The sequence below is a fragment of the Kogia breviceps genome, chromosome 2, assembly GCF_026419965.1.
Source record: "Kogia breviceps isolate mKogBre1 chromosome 2, mKogBre1 haplotype 1, whole genome shotgun sequence".
Classification (NCBI taxonomy): domain Eukaryota; kingdom Metazoa; phylum Chordata; class Mammalia; order Artiodactyla; family Physeteridae; genus Kogia; species Kogia breviceps.
The window spans coordinates 190,322,060-190,334,920 of record NC_081311.1 but is presented as its reverse complement, the minus strand read 5'-3'; the positions used below and the strand labels follow the sequence as shown (position 1 = coordinate 190,334,920).

At 42.5% G+C, this 12,861-nt stretch overlaps 1 protein-coding gene across 4 annotated transcripts in view; it reads right to left on the bottom strand.

Moving 5' to 3' along the window:
* Nucleotides 1-12,861, bottom strand: part of RHBDD1 (rhomboid domain containing 1) — a 120,006-nt gene that overhangs the window by 63,581 nt on the left and 43,564 nt on the right. The gene's annotated exons all lie outside the window — the stretch shown is intronic.

The window sequence follows — 12,861 nt, the reverse complement described above, 5'->3', positions numbered from 1 at the left end:
AGCAGCATTTAACTTAGTCCCAAGAACAACATTTCCTATCTTACCAAAAAAAAAAAAAAAGTACAATGAATAACAACCATGACATGTTTAAAAGGCAATATCCCTCCTTGACCAAGAAAAGCGGGCTGGCTGCTTCAGAGGAGTGGAAGCATTTTGTTAAGACAACCCATTGCACTTCTTCCAGCTTTTTCTCTGCAGCTCCTATCACAAAACATAAACGAAACGCGTTTTCTCTGAATTGAATCTTGAATTAGCTAGCCACTGTGAGGGGTGGGAGCTATCTGTGTTCACCACAGAGCAGACCGCTACGTTTTTACCCACCCCTGACTAGTGAGGTGGAGAGCCAGAGAAACTCGGCAGAAGAGATGTCCACACTGGGCCCCCCTGGCCCCACTACAAATGTGCATCTTTCAGTCGCTCAGCCAAGAAAACCCCAAAATGTAAACTTCAAGCTTGAAAGATGAGATACAGCATTAAATTGGTTCCACTCTTCTTAAAATAGCATCTAAGATTGGCAATCACTTCTAAATATAAATACAAGGCAAGCCCCAGCTAAGTATATGCTGAATGAGCACAAGAGTAAATGAAAGAAGATCATCCAACGGGGCTCTCTGCCGCCCCCCAGCTTTTCTTCTCAATGCAGCCCATCCCCTGCCATCAGTTATCCTCCCAGAACAGAGGCGAGGTCACGTATGTCACTGCCACCCCGTGGGGATCACCGTCTTCTCCGTTGACAGAACGCTCTAGCCTGCAGTCAAGGCCTCCCAACACCTGGCCTCGCCCAACTCCTCCTTCCACCCTCACCTCCTGCTAAACCCATCCCCGCAGCCCACTGCCAGAACCCCCCACCCCGCAGGTGCTCACTGGTGACTACGAGGCAAGGAGGAACAGCACCCCTCTCGTAAAAAATCACGTCCCAGTTGAAGGGTTGCTCTTTCCTTCTGCTTCCTGGCAACCGAAAGTTACCAAGGAGCCGGATGTGGACTCCTAGACAACAGTGACTTCCGTGGTTTTCACTGTATTTCATACACCTAGGACTGTGCCTGGCACAGGACAGACACGCAAATATGTGTTGAATGCATGATTCCAGTGTCCCAGGGTGGTTTCACCAAGGGCACCAGGAGGCAAGTTAAAACCGCTGCATCTCAATAGATGCAGAGAAAGCTTTTGACAAAATTCAACACCCATTTATGATAAAAACCCTGCAGAAAGTAGGCATAGAGGGAACTTTCCTCAATATAATAAAGGCCATATATGACAAACCCACAGCCAGCATTGTTCTCAATGGTGAAAAACTGAAACCATTTCCACTAAGATCAGGAACAAGACAAGGTTGCCCACTCTCACCACTCTTATTCAACATAGTTTTGGAAGTTCTAGCCACAGCAATTAGAGAAAATAAAGAAATAAAAGGAATCCAAATAGGAAAAGAAGAAGTAAAGCTGTCACTGTTTGCAGATGACATGATACTATATATAGAGAATACTAAGGATGCTACCAGAAAACTACTAGAACTAATCAATGAATTTGGTAAAGTAGCAGGATACAAAGTTAATGCACAGAAATCTCTGGCATTCCTATACACTAATGATGAAAAATCTGAGAATGAAATTAAGAAAACACTCCCATTTACCATTGCAACAAAAAGAATAAAATATCTAGGAATAAACCTACCTAAGGAGACAAAAGACTTGTATGCAGAAAACTATAAGACACTGATGAAAGAAATTAAAGATGATACAAATAGGTGGAGAAATATACCATGTTCTTGGATTGGAAGAATCAACATAGTGAAAATGACTGTATTACCCAAAGCAATATACAGATTCAATGCAATCCCTATCAAATTGCCACTGGCATTTTTTACAGAACTAGAAAAAAGAATTTCACAATTTGTATGGAAACACAAAAGACCCCGAATAGCCAAAGCAATCTTGAGAACGAAAAATGGAGCTGGAGGAATCAGGCTCCCTGACTTCAGACTATACTACAAGGCCACAGTAATCAAGACAGTATGGTACTGGCACAAAAACAGAAATATAGATCAATGGAACAGGATAGAAAGCCCAGAGATAAACCCACACACATACGGTCACCTTATCTTTGATAAAGGAGGCAAGAATATACATTGGAGAAAAGACAGCCTCTTCAATAAGTGGTGTTGGGAAAACTGGACAGCTACCTGTAGAAGTATGAAATTAGAACACTCCCTAACACCATACACAAAAATAAACTCAAAATGGGTTAAAGACCTAAATGTAAGGCCAGACACTATCAAACTCTTAGAGGAAAACATAGGCAGAACACTCTATGACATCAATCACAGCAAGATCCTTTTTGACCCATCTCCTAGAGAAATGGAAATAAAAACAAAAATAAACAAATGGGATCTAATGAAACTTAAAAGCTTTTGCACAGCAAAGGATACCATAAACAAGACCAAAAGACAACCCTCAGAATGGGAGAAAATATTTGCAAATGAAGCAACTGACAAAGGATTAATATCCAAAATTTATAAGCAACTCATGCAGCTCAATAACAAAAAAACAAACAGCCCAATCCAAAAATGGGCAGAAGAACTAAATAGACATTTCTCCAAAGAAGATATACAGATTGCCAACAAACACATGAGAGAATGCTCAACATCATTAATCATTAGAGAAATGCAAATCAAAACTACAATGAGATACCATCTCACACCGGCCAGATTGGCCATCATCAAAAACTCTAGAAACAATAAATGCTGGAGAGGGTGTGGAGAAAAGGGAACACTCTTGCACTGCTGGTGGGAATGTAAAATGATACAGCCACTATGGAGAACAGTATGGAGGTTCCTTAAAAAACTACAAATAGAACTACCATATGACCCAGCAATCCCACTACTGGGCATATACCCTGAGAAAACCATAATTCAAAAAGAGTCATGTACCAAAATGTTTATTGCAGCTCTATTTACGATAGCCAGGACATGGAAGCAACCTAAGTGTCCATCAACAGATGAATGGATAAGGAAGATGTGGCACATATATACAATGGAATATTACTCAGCCATAAAAAGAAATGAAACTGAGTTATTTGTAATGAGGTGGATAGACCTGGAATCTGTCATACAGAGTGAAGTAAGTCAGAAGGACAAAAACAAATACCGTATGCTAACACATATATATGGAATCTAAAAAAAAAAAATGTCATGAAGAGATTAGTGGTAGGAGGGAATAAAACACAGACCTACTAGAGCATGGACTTGAGGATATGGGGAGGGGGAAGGGTAAGCTGTGACGATGTGAGAGAGTGGCAGGGACATATACACACTACCAAATGTAAATTAGATAGCTAGTGGGTAGCTACAGCATAGCACAGGGAGTTCACCTCTGTACTTAGTGACCACCTAGAGGGGTGGGATAGGGAGGGTGGGAGGGAGGGTGACAAAAGAGGGAAGAGTTATGGGAACATATGTATATGTATAACTGATTCACTTTGTTGTAAAGGAGAAACTAACCCACTATTGTAAAACAGTTATACTCAAATAAAGATGTTAAAAAAAAAAATAAAAAATAAAAAAAAAAAAATAAATTAACTCTTAAGGAAAAAAAAAAAAAAAAGAAAAAAAACCGCTGCATCTTCAACCTCAGAGCGCTGGCTGTGCCATGGCAGTGACCGAACCGTGGCGCTGACGTTGTCACCCACGCAAAACCTAGAATCAAATCCAATACACCTTGTGACCACGGCCACAGAGGACAGGGGAAAGAGGCCCTAAACGCCACAAGCAAGGCAGCCGCCAGTGACTGTCATTATCTCAGAGCCAGGGAAAGACTCGCTGGTTCTCAGGAGAGGAACAGGCAAGGGAACACCGCAGAGAAAAAGACTAAAGGAAGCTTTCTGCAGACAGGACGGCACTGCCTCTTGCTCGCGATAGCCAAGTTGATCACACTATTGCCCAAACAAGGTCCTGCGTACATCTACACACACCGAAAGTCACACCATTTATGTGTGCCTGCACGCGTGCGCACACACACACACACACACACACACACAATTATCCCTTCAGGACAGCTATTATTTTCATCAAATATATCTACCTCACAGTATGTTTAACCTGGTAATAAAAACATGGGGTCAGATACTCAGTTTTCCCATTTTCAGGGAAGAATAGTATCAACTGTGCTTTCCTTTAGCTTTTCCAAAAAAACCCAAAACTGTACTTATTTTATTCTATTTTTAGGCTAAATAAACTCTCCAACTAGTTCTAGGAATGGCAAAGAAAGTGGTAGTTTGAGGGAAACAAAGACGAGGCCAGAATCGGTTTTTTAAAAACAGTAACCTCAATTTAACTGAAAAGAATAAAATACATCAATATTTTTTAAACTTATTAAGCCAATCTTTATGGTGAATCGTACGGATATAAAATGACAAGGAAGAAAATTTTCAATTTTAAATCCCAACCTATTAAACAATCAACCTTGAATCTCATTTACAAGTTAAGAGTCTAATATACTTAAGTGAATTTTTTTTCTCTCTAAATGGGTTTGTAGAAGTCTGAGTTATAATCTAATTGCAAATAACTAGGAAAGGGAGGCTGGCAGACCAGAGCCCACACAGCATTATCTGCCAACGTGCAGCATTTTCCACAAAAGTCCCAACTCGACACTCTTGCTGTCCTTATCATTTTCTTCAAGCGCTATATTAGTGTGCTTCTTTTAAAATAAAAAACAAGAAGAGATAATGATCTTAGTTAGTCAAAACTGAGAACCTCTCAACATTACACACAGAAAGGGGAGGACACCGTCAAAGAAAAAGGAATCACATGCTTGTTTCAAGACGTATGTTAACTTGCTGCACGCCGTAGGTAACCATGTGACCAACTACCTCTCTTGGCCCTCTAAGAGGTACCCATACCCATGTCCTGAGAGAGGAAACAGACCTGCAGACAGGAAATGGAGCTGGGAACCACCTTCTCCCCAGCAGGATGGGGCACCCCAGTCCTAGGATTAGGGAGCTTTATCCCCACCCCCCGGGGGATGCTGTGAAGCCACAAGGAGGCCCTGGGCTTTGGGGGAAGAAGACACATCTGGGTGCTGATCAGTGGCTGGGAACTACCTTCAAATGTAACAGCTTTAGAAACAGACTGTGTTATTATGATCATAACTATACATGCTAAACAGGTTTCAACATTTGTGGTGTCTGAGCATGCCCATGGCTCCACAGAAGCCCTCCTGGAAGGCCTGCACTCTCCTCTGTTCTTAGTTATACCTTCAGGCTGACACCCCAAGGGGCAGGTTGGGAAAACCCTGCTCTTAGGAGCAGCTTATTCTTGACCTAAGCAGGTCTTAGGCGGGGACTGAGGATTTGGTGATGACCTGCCTCCCCACATCCTAATTTAAGGTAATTCCTCAGGAACAGAAACACCATATTCAATGCTACATCCATGATCACAGCTGGTACGGTAAATGGCCTGACACTAACACTCAGTAAACAACTACTGCATGAGCGGAGAAGCGGAATTAGAATAACACATAAAATGCACATATCTAACATACATTACAACTGTATTCTAAAAACACAAGTCATACCGGTCACCAGTTAATAGCTGTTTTTGTATCAAATTTCACTGGGAGAGCTAATGGTTGAACACACCTCCTCCCCTCCCTCCCCTGTGCACACTTGGACAAGGTATTACACAAAACATGTGCTCAATTAACAGAACAACAGCACTAAGCCTATTATTATAGCTTAAAATTGATCACTTAGAAGCTTTACTTCTTCTGATAGCTCAATAGTGACTCTCTTTAGAAAATCGTAACAGCTATAATCAAACACTGATTGTGATGGTGCGAAGAGGTCACAAGAGCCAGATACACTGCTGCTGTGTGTGGTTACACAGGTCGTGCACTGTACACACTACTGTGAGAAGGCAAATGATCCGTCCAGGGTCTCAACAGTTCCACAAAGTAACTGACAGATCCAGTATTCAAATTCATATCATTCTATCTCAAGGTCAGAGCAAGTTAAGTACTGACGTAATTTCATCTTAATAGGGGACAATACCATAATCCAGTAGTTCTTAAACTTGTCCAGGTTCTAAACCCCTTTCAATATCTGATAAAAGCCATGAATCCTGTCTGCAGAAAGACTACACATACACAAAATATGTCACTTATAATTTTAAGAAGTTCATAGATGGCTTGCATCCTATCCATGGACCTCTCACGAAAAACCCTTGCCTAAAAACAATTCATCACAAACAGAAGAATTTCGAACATCAGCACCAAGTCCAAGCACTTATATACTCAATTGGAAAAACATTTTGTTTATACTCAAATCCTAACACAGAGGCAGCCATTTACTTAGACTACTTAAGTTTATGAACATGTCCAATTTCTTTATTGGCCCATTGCTCTCTAATGGTGGAACCTACATCTGGGTTCAATTTCTTTCTTTCTAAAATCCAACTTTCAGTTAATTTCAGTTAATTCTTTCAGTTAAAGTCTGAGACTCAAAAATTCTTCTAGTCTTTGTATGTTCGAGAAGGCCCTTATTTCTGCATCCTGTTTTGTTGATAGGTGTAGTGATCTACTACTGCAGCTATGAAACGCACCGTCAATTGGACAGTCATTCTTCTGCAGGTAACATGTTTTCTCTCAGTCTTTGAGATTTTCCCTTTGTGTTGGATTTACTATCGTTATAGAACAATCATTCCAGGTGTAGAGTTGTTTAATTTACCCTCCTTGAGATATGCTGTGTTTTTTCAATCTGAGGTCTCGTGTTGTTCTGTAATTCTGAAAAATCTTCAGTCATTGTTTTTTTGTCTTGTGGACCTCTAGATATGCAGCACTTGTGTTTTTCCTGACTCAGAGTGGGAGCTCAATACATGTTTATAGAAAAAACTATTTAAAAAAAAGGAAAAAAGAAAAAAAGATGAAAAGCAAATATCAAATCAATGTTGCTGTGTATTATTTATAAGGGACAGTGACAGTGGAAAGATAATTTGGGAGCAAAAGTAAGATTAAGATACGCTTGTGGATTACATGTCAGTTATATCTCAATAAAGCTGAAAAAAGATATTATTGTGGATTTTAGTTACACAAACTATATGCGGATATTATTAACACCAGCACACAGTGTTCCTTCCTACGATGCCAGCATTGGCCGATCCTCACTCCTTAAACAGGCTATTTGTAAGGCTGAGCTACCTTACGTGCTTATGCAAATGTTCCTGCTGTCGTGTGCACTGCTGAAGACTCAAAAACTAAAGCTATGATTGAAATCTGGGATAAGCTATACAGGTCCTCTGTTAAATGGCAACTTCTTCCCACAGTTGAAGAGGCTGCCCTCTCAGGCACAGCTCAGGAAGCAGAAAATGAATCACGCTAAGACATAATCTCCCGTGTACGCAGAGCAAATGACCTCATTAAGGGCGTAACTTGATGGAGACACAGGGTTGGACAAGGTAAGATCAAAACAGGGTAAAAGGCAGTCAGCTAGAAGTGGCCTCTTGTACTGTACGTTCCAGAATTTCCCCCTGTAAAAGCAGTTACTATTACCTGATAGGGACTGAGCTGATCAGAAGCTCTGGGGTTTGGGGATCTTAATAAAAGGTCCCAGATTGGCATTAGAGCAACAAGACGTAGCGAGAATGTTTTCAGGTTTAATGAACGCCACTACAAAAAGTCTTGACTGTACTGCTTCTTCCCAAGATAAACTCTTCTTAAGCCATCTGTGTCTATCCGTGACGCTGCCTTCAACCACGCCAGCCTGCGTCTTTGGCAATGGCAATCTGGCAGAGACTTGGTCTGTATGTCCTCTTTGGCTCTCTTACCATACCTCCCTCATTCCGCCCCCGTCCCGCCCCACCCAGCCACCTTCAGAAGTAAAAACTAGTCACCTTCCAATATTTCATCCTCCCGAAGGCATTGCAACCTCTACTACTCTTGCTGGTTTAATAAACATGGCTCCAACCTCAGACATAGGGTTGGGAGCTGACTGCTGACATTTACCTTCAGTCCCGGACAAACATGACCTCGACAAGAACAAGCATTACAAAGGTGGGAGAAGCCTCTTTTACAAAAGAGCTTCCAATATAATACATGATGCCCAGCATTTCCTTGGCTCTCAAGCCCATGTCTCTCAGCCCAGCAGGAAGAGAATTCCATGAGCTGGTTCAAGGAAGTAGCATTCATTCGTTCATTCATCCGTCCATCAAATATTCACTGACTGACGACTACATAAATAAGACAAACACAGTCACTGCCTCACAGATCTTACGATTTTGCGGGGGTTAACAGACACAGACTGACACACACACAATAACTGCAAATTGTGGGACGTGTAGGAAAGTGAGTCTCCTTTCCCTAGAGTGGTCTGGGATGGTTCTGTAAGTGGCATTTGAAGCGACACCCACAGGATTTGGAGCCGGCAGGGCACAAGGTGAGGATGGGTGCTTCTGGCAGGGAAAAGCACATATGGAAGAGCTGTGAGGCAGGGAAAAACCTGGTGTTTTAAAAGCACTGAGTGGCTATCAGGTGGCTGAGCACAGTGAGGCAGTGTAAGGACACGGGGTACAGCAGGCGATGAATTTAGAAAAACAGGTAAAAGTCAGGTCCTACGGGCCTTATGCGCCATGTGGAGGAATTGGGGTGGTTTGATAGGAACATTGGGAGGCCACTGGAGAAGCTTAAATGGAGAATTCTTAAGAGCGATCTATCCTGACTGCTGAGAGAGCAGACTCTAGAGAGGCAAGAATGGCCAGTGTAAGCAGATCAGGAAGGAGGCTGATGTAGCTCAGGTGAGAAGCGGTGGCAGCTTGGGAGAGGGCGGCAGCGGTAAGAGTGGGGAGCAGTGAATGCCTTGGGGTCTGTTTGGGTGGCAGAGATAAAAGGACTTGTTGCCCGATTCAGTGTCGGGGGTGAGGGAAAGGGAGAAAGCTAGGCTTTTGGCTTGTGCAAGGAAGATGCACGAGAGAACCACTTACTGAGATGGGGAAGGTGGGAGAAAAGGGGGAGGGTGCGGGGAGAGCCCAAGTGCTCAGTTTTGTTGTGTTTACTCCGAGATGCCTGCAGGACAATGAAACGGCAATATCTAGGGGAGTGTTCAGTAGGTAGCTGGAAACCAAGTTGGAAACCGAGAGGAAGAATGATTCAAAATATTGCTCACGTATTTCATTTTATTTGACTCCTAGACTATTTGTATACAATAGGACCATGATATTATTTCTTTAAGTATATGACATATAATGCATTATACACACGCAATTACATGTCTAATATCTAAAAACAAGATCTAAAGGAAATACATGAAAACAGCAAGAGATAATATGGGGAAAATACATCCCCCTTTTTTTCTTCCAAATTTCTTATAATAGTGTTTTAGTGATTTCATTACGCATTTTTTGAAATATAAAAGGAACAGTAACTGAGCAAGGCTCCCACTTGAAAAACAATATTTCTCTCATCGTTGTGGCGGATAAATCGAAACATTTTCGTTGCTGTGGGGGTAAATCATCAAGAAAGCTTTCCCCCATGTGGCACGTGCTAGTGCTTTTAAACCAAACTCCAGATGAAAATCATGATCACTAGCTTTGTGGTATTAATAAGTTTCTTTAGAAACTGTGTTGTTCTTCCAATATCCTTCAAAGCAAAACAAGAAGTTGTGCCCAATTAAATGAAAGAAACAAGTAAGTGAAATTACATGCAGAATAAAGGAATAACCCAGTACACTTAATTGGAGGACAGATGTTAAAGAGTCAGTGTAGTTCTGAACGTGAGGCGGGTGTTCTTTTCCTCACCAAAGTCTTCACATAACTAGACACCTCCTAGAGTCCCCTTGCCTGTATCTTCCGTATCACTGCTGAGTAGATTCCAATTGCCCAAAACCTCTCCATCTGCTCTGCACCTCACCCACCCCGAGTCCTGCCCCCCCCCACCAAGCTTGAGCCATTTGCAAAAGCCATGCTTCCACTCTTCGCAACTTTGCATGCACTATTCCTTTTGCCCAGCTAAGCCCTAGCAAAACAGCCTTCCTGGTCTGCCTTCCCTCAGGACAAGGCAGGGGCTGCTTCTGGGCTCCTCCAGTATAGTCTGAGTTCCTCTAGCATTTAAGGACCTTCCCTGTCTGCTGACTTTTCTGCCGTTGCCCTGCTGCTTAAGCTACTGGCTACCAACCCTATCACACCCAATGCCCCCTTAAACCCAAATATTCTTTAATGCTCTTTCCATTTTCTTGTAATGGAATTTATAAATAACTTACCTACACATATACTTTTAAAAACACAGACACAACAAACACGTGCAATCTCAACTCAACACAATGGCCCAGCTGTAAAAATTAAGAAAGAAAATTTCACATAGTAAAATATTATGAATTATAAACATTGAGTCAGAACACCACCAGAAGACATATCAAGTCGTCCTCTGCTTGCCCCTATGTAAGGAATCTGCACGAAGGTGAGGTTAAAAAATGCAGGGAGGTACAGATGGGCTTTCTGTGACTCAAACACCACAGGCAGGGTTCCACTGGTCACGTGATCTTACGTGAGACGTGAGGGTAACTAACTTTTGACTCCAAATAAAGCAAAGTATAGTACAATTTTCCCTTCAGTTACATTTACAATTCAATTTACAATTTTCCTGGAAAAGTCGCTGTATATTAAATCTATGCCAAAGAAAAAAAATCTTTGTGTTTATATGAAAAACACAATCAGGTTTTAGGCTCGGATAATCATGAACAGATTTTTTACCTACAGAAAAGTCCTTTCAACAGACTGGGGTGTGGGGTGTGCAGGACACTGTTGCTGAAGGGGACGGTCCTGCGCGCTGCAGGGCAGCTAGTACCTCTGGTCCTCACACACCAAGTGCCAGTAGCACCTCCACTAATCATCATGACACCTACAAACAGCCCTGTGAATGTCCAAGATCCTTCCTGGGGACCATGTGACCTATCCCAGTGGAAAACCACTAGCTTAGCACACAGCAAATGCTTATTTAATGTTTGTGGAATGGATAACCTTTAATCATTAGGCCTCAGAAATATTTCTTTTCAAAGTACGTCTCATGTGACCACATCATGCACAAATTCCAAGGATTCCAAGTAAATTTACAACATATTGAACTGATACGCAAGAAAACTTCCCACCACAACTGACACGCACGTGGGGAGTGAGGCTGTTTGGAAGAGGCCGTGATCATTTCCACACTGCGCTGCGGCAGAATAAATGCAGCTTGGCACATGAAACCACTCTGCCATCTGCTATTACTACAGACGAAAATATTTCTGGATACCACATGAATGATTATGGGCACATCACCTCCAGAAAGTAAATGTAAAATGAAAGAGAAGTTGGATTGTTTATAGCCTGATTTTAACATATGCTACTGTTATGACACAAATCGGCCTTTTGGAGGTATTTTCAGAAGCCAAGTCATCACTGGAAATCCTATGGCCCTATGGTAGCTGGGCTCTTTGAGGTTGCAGGAAGAGACTGGCTTAGGTGACCCCGATTAATGCGAGTTCATCACGGGGTACACAAGGAAGAGAGGATGGCAAGGAACAGTCTCGACTGTGAACGGTGGCAGTAACTGCCACACTGTGACTGTACACGCCAGAACACAAAGGGACAGGATGCCCTTGCCAGGTGGTGATCTTAATCCACTGGCTCTCAATCCTGGCTACACAACAGAATCTCTTAAAGAGATTCTCAACGTTACCCCTCGGACTCCACTCCCGGAAATTCTGCAGAATTGCTCTCGGGTGGGACCCTGACACTGTTGTGTTTGTTGGGTTACTTTTTGATTATGTTGCTTTTGTTTGTTTGTTTGTTTGTTTTGCGGTACGCGGGCCTCTCGCCGCTGGGGCCTCTTGCGTTGCGGAGCACAGGCTCCGGACGCGCGGGCTCAGCGGCCATGGCTCACGGGCCCAGCCGCTCCGCGGCATGTGGGATCTTCCCGCACCGGGGCACGAACCCGTGTCCCCTGCACCGGCAGATGGACTCTCAACCATTGCGCCACCAGGGAAGCCCAATTATGTTGTTTTTAATTCCCCAGGTGATTTTAATGTGTTGAGGTTAAGGACCATTGATCTTAAGCCAAAATTCAAATTCTAATGAGATTTTGGCTGGCATAGTAGGCCAATAAGGAAAACATTTTGAGTATTGGCAAGACTCTTCACCCTGCAAAGTACCCCACAGAAGTGACATCTGTTTCCCTCCTTGGGAAGTTGGTCTTAATATATTCTGAAATGCTGCAAGAGAAGTAGGTATAGCTTTGAAAATACATGCAAGGAAACATATGAACTTACTTCAAAAGATTTACAAGTTCTTTGTTCTTATAAAAACATGATAATTTAGCTAATGTACCCACATATTAAAGACAGTCATATACACACAAAGATGAAGACAGTAAAGAGCTATAAGGTAACCCCTCAATCCCTAAATCCAACAGAAAGACCGGGAAACAAAACTGGATCATGAAGCTAGCCTATAAGTTCAGAAAAGGTAAATACTACTTGTGGTTAAATCTGGTCTGAATCAAAATTCTAACTATGAATGCCCCACTTATATATGACTCAAGAGACCTGGGCATGCCGTGCATATCACATACTGCTCCTGTAGCAGCTTTACTGGAATGGCTGTAAGGCACAGTTAATGTTGAACAAGCGCACAGAACCACCAGCTGCAAAGTTCTGAAAACCGCCCATATTTGTTTATGCAAGACAACATGCTAGGCTGAACATCTACAGACAAAGCAACCCCAGTGAAGCCACGAGACCCATGTGGGCTCATCTGAGGAACACTGTCACAGTTAAAGATACACAGTTCCACCTCTGATGGAGGCTCAAGCAGGGCAGGTGTTCCCTCATCTCCCTTCCTGT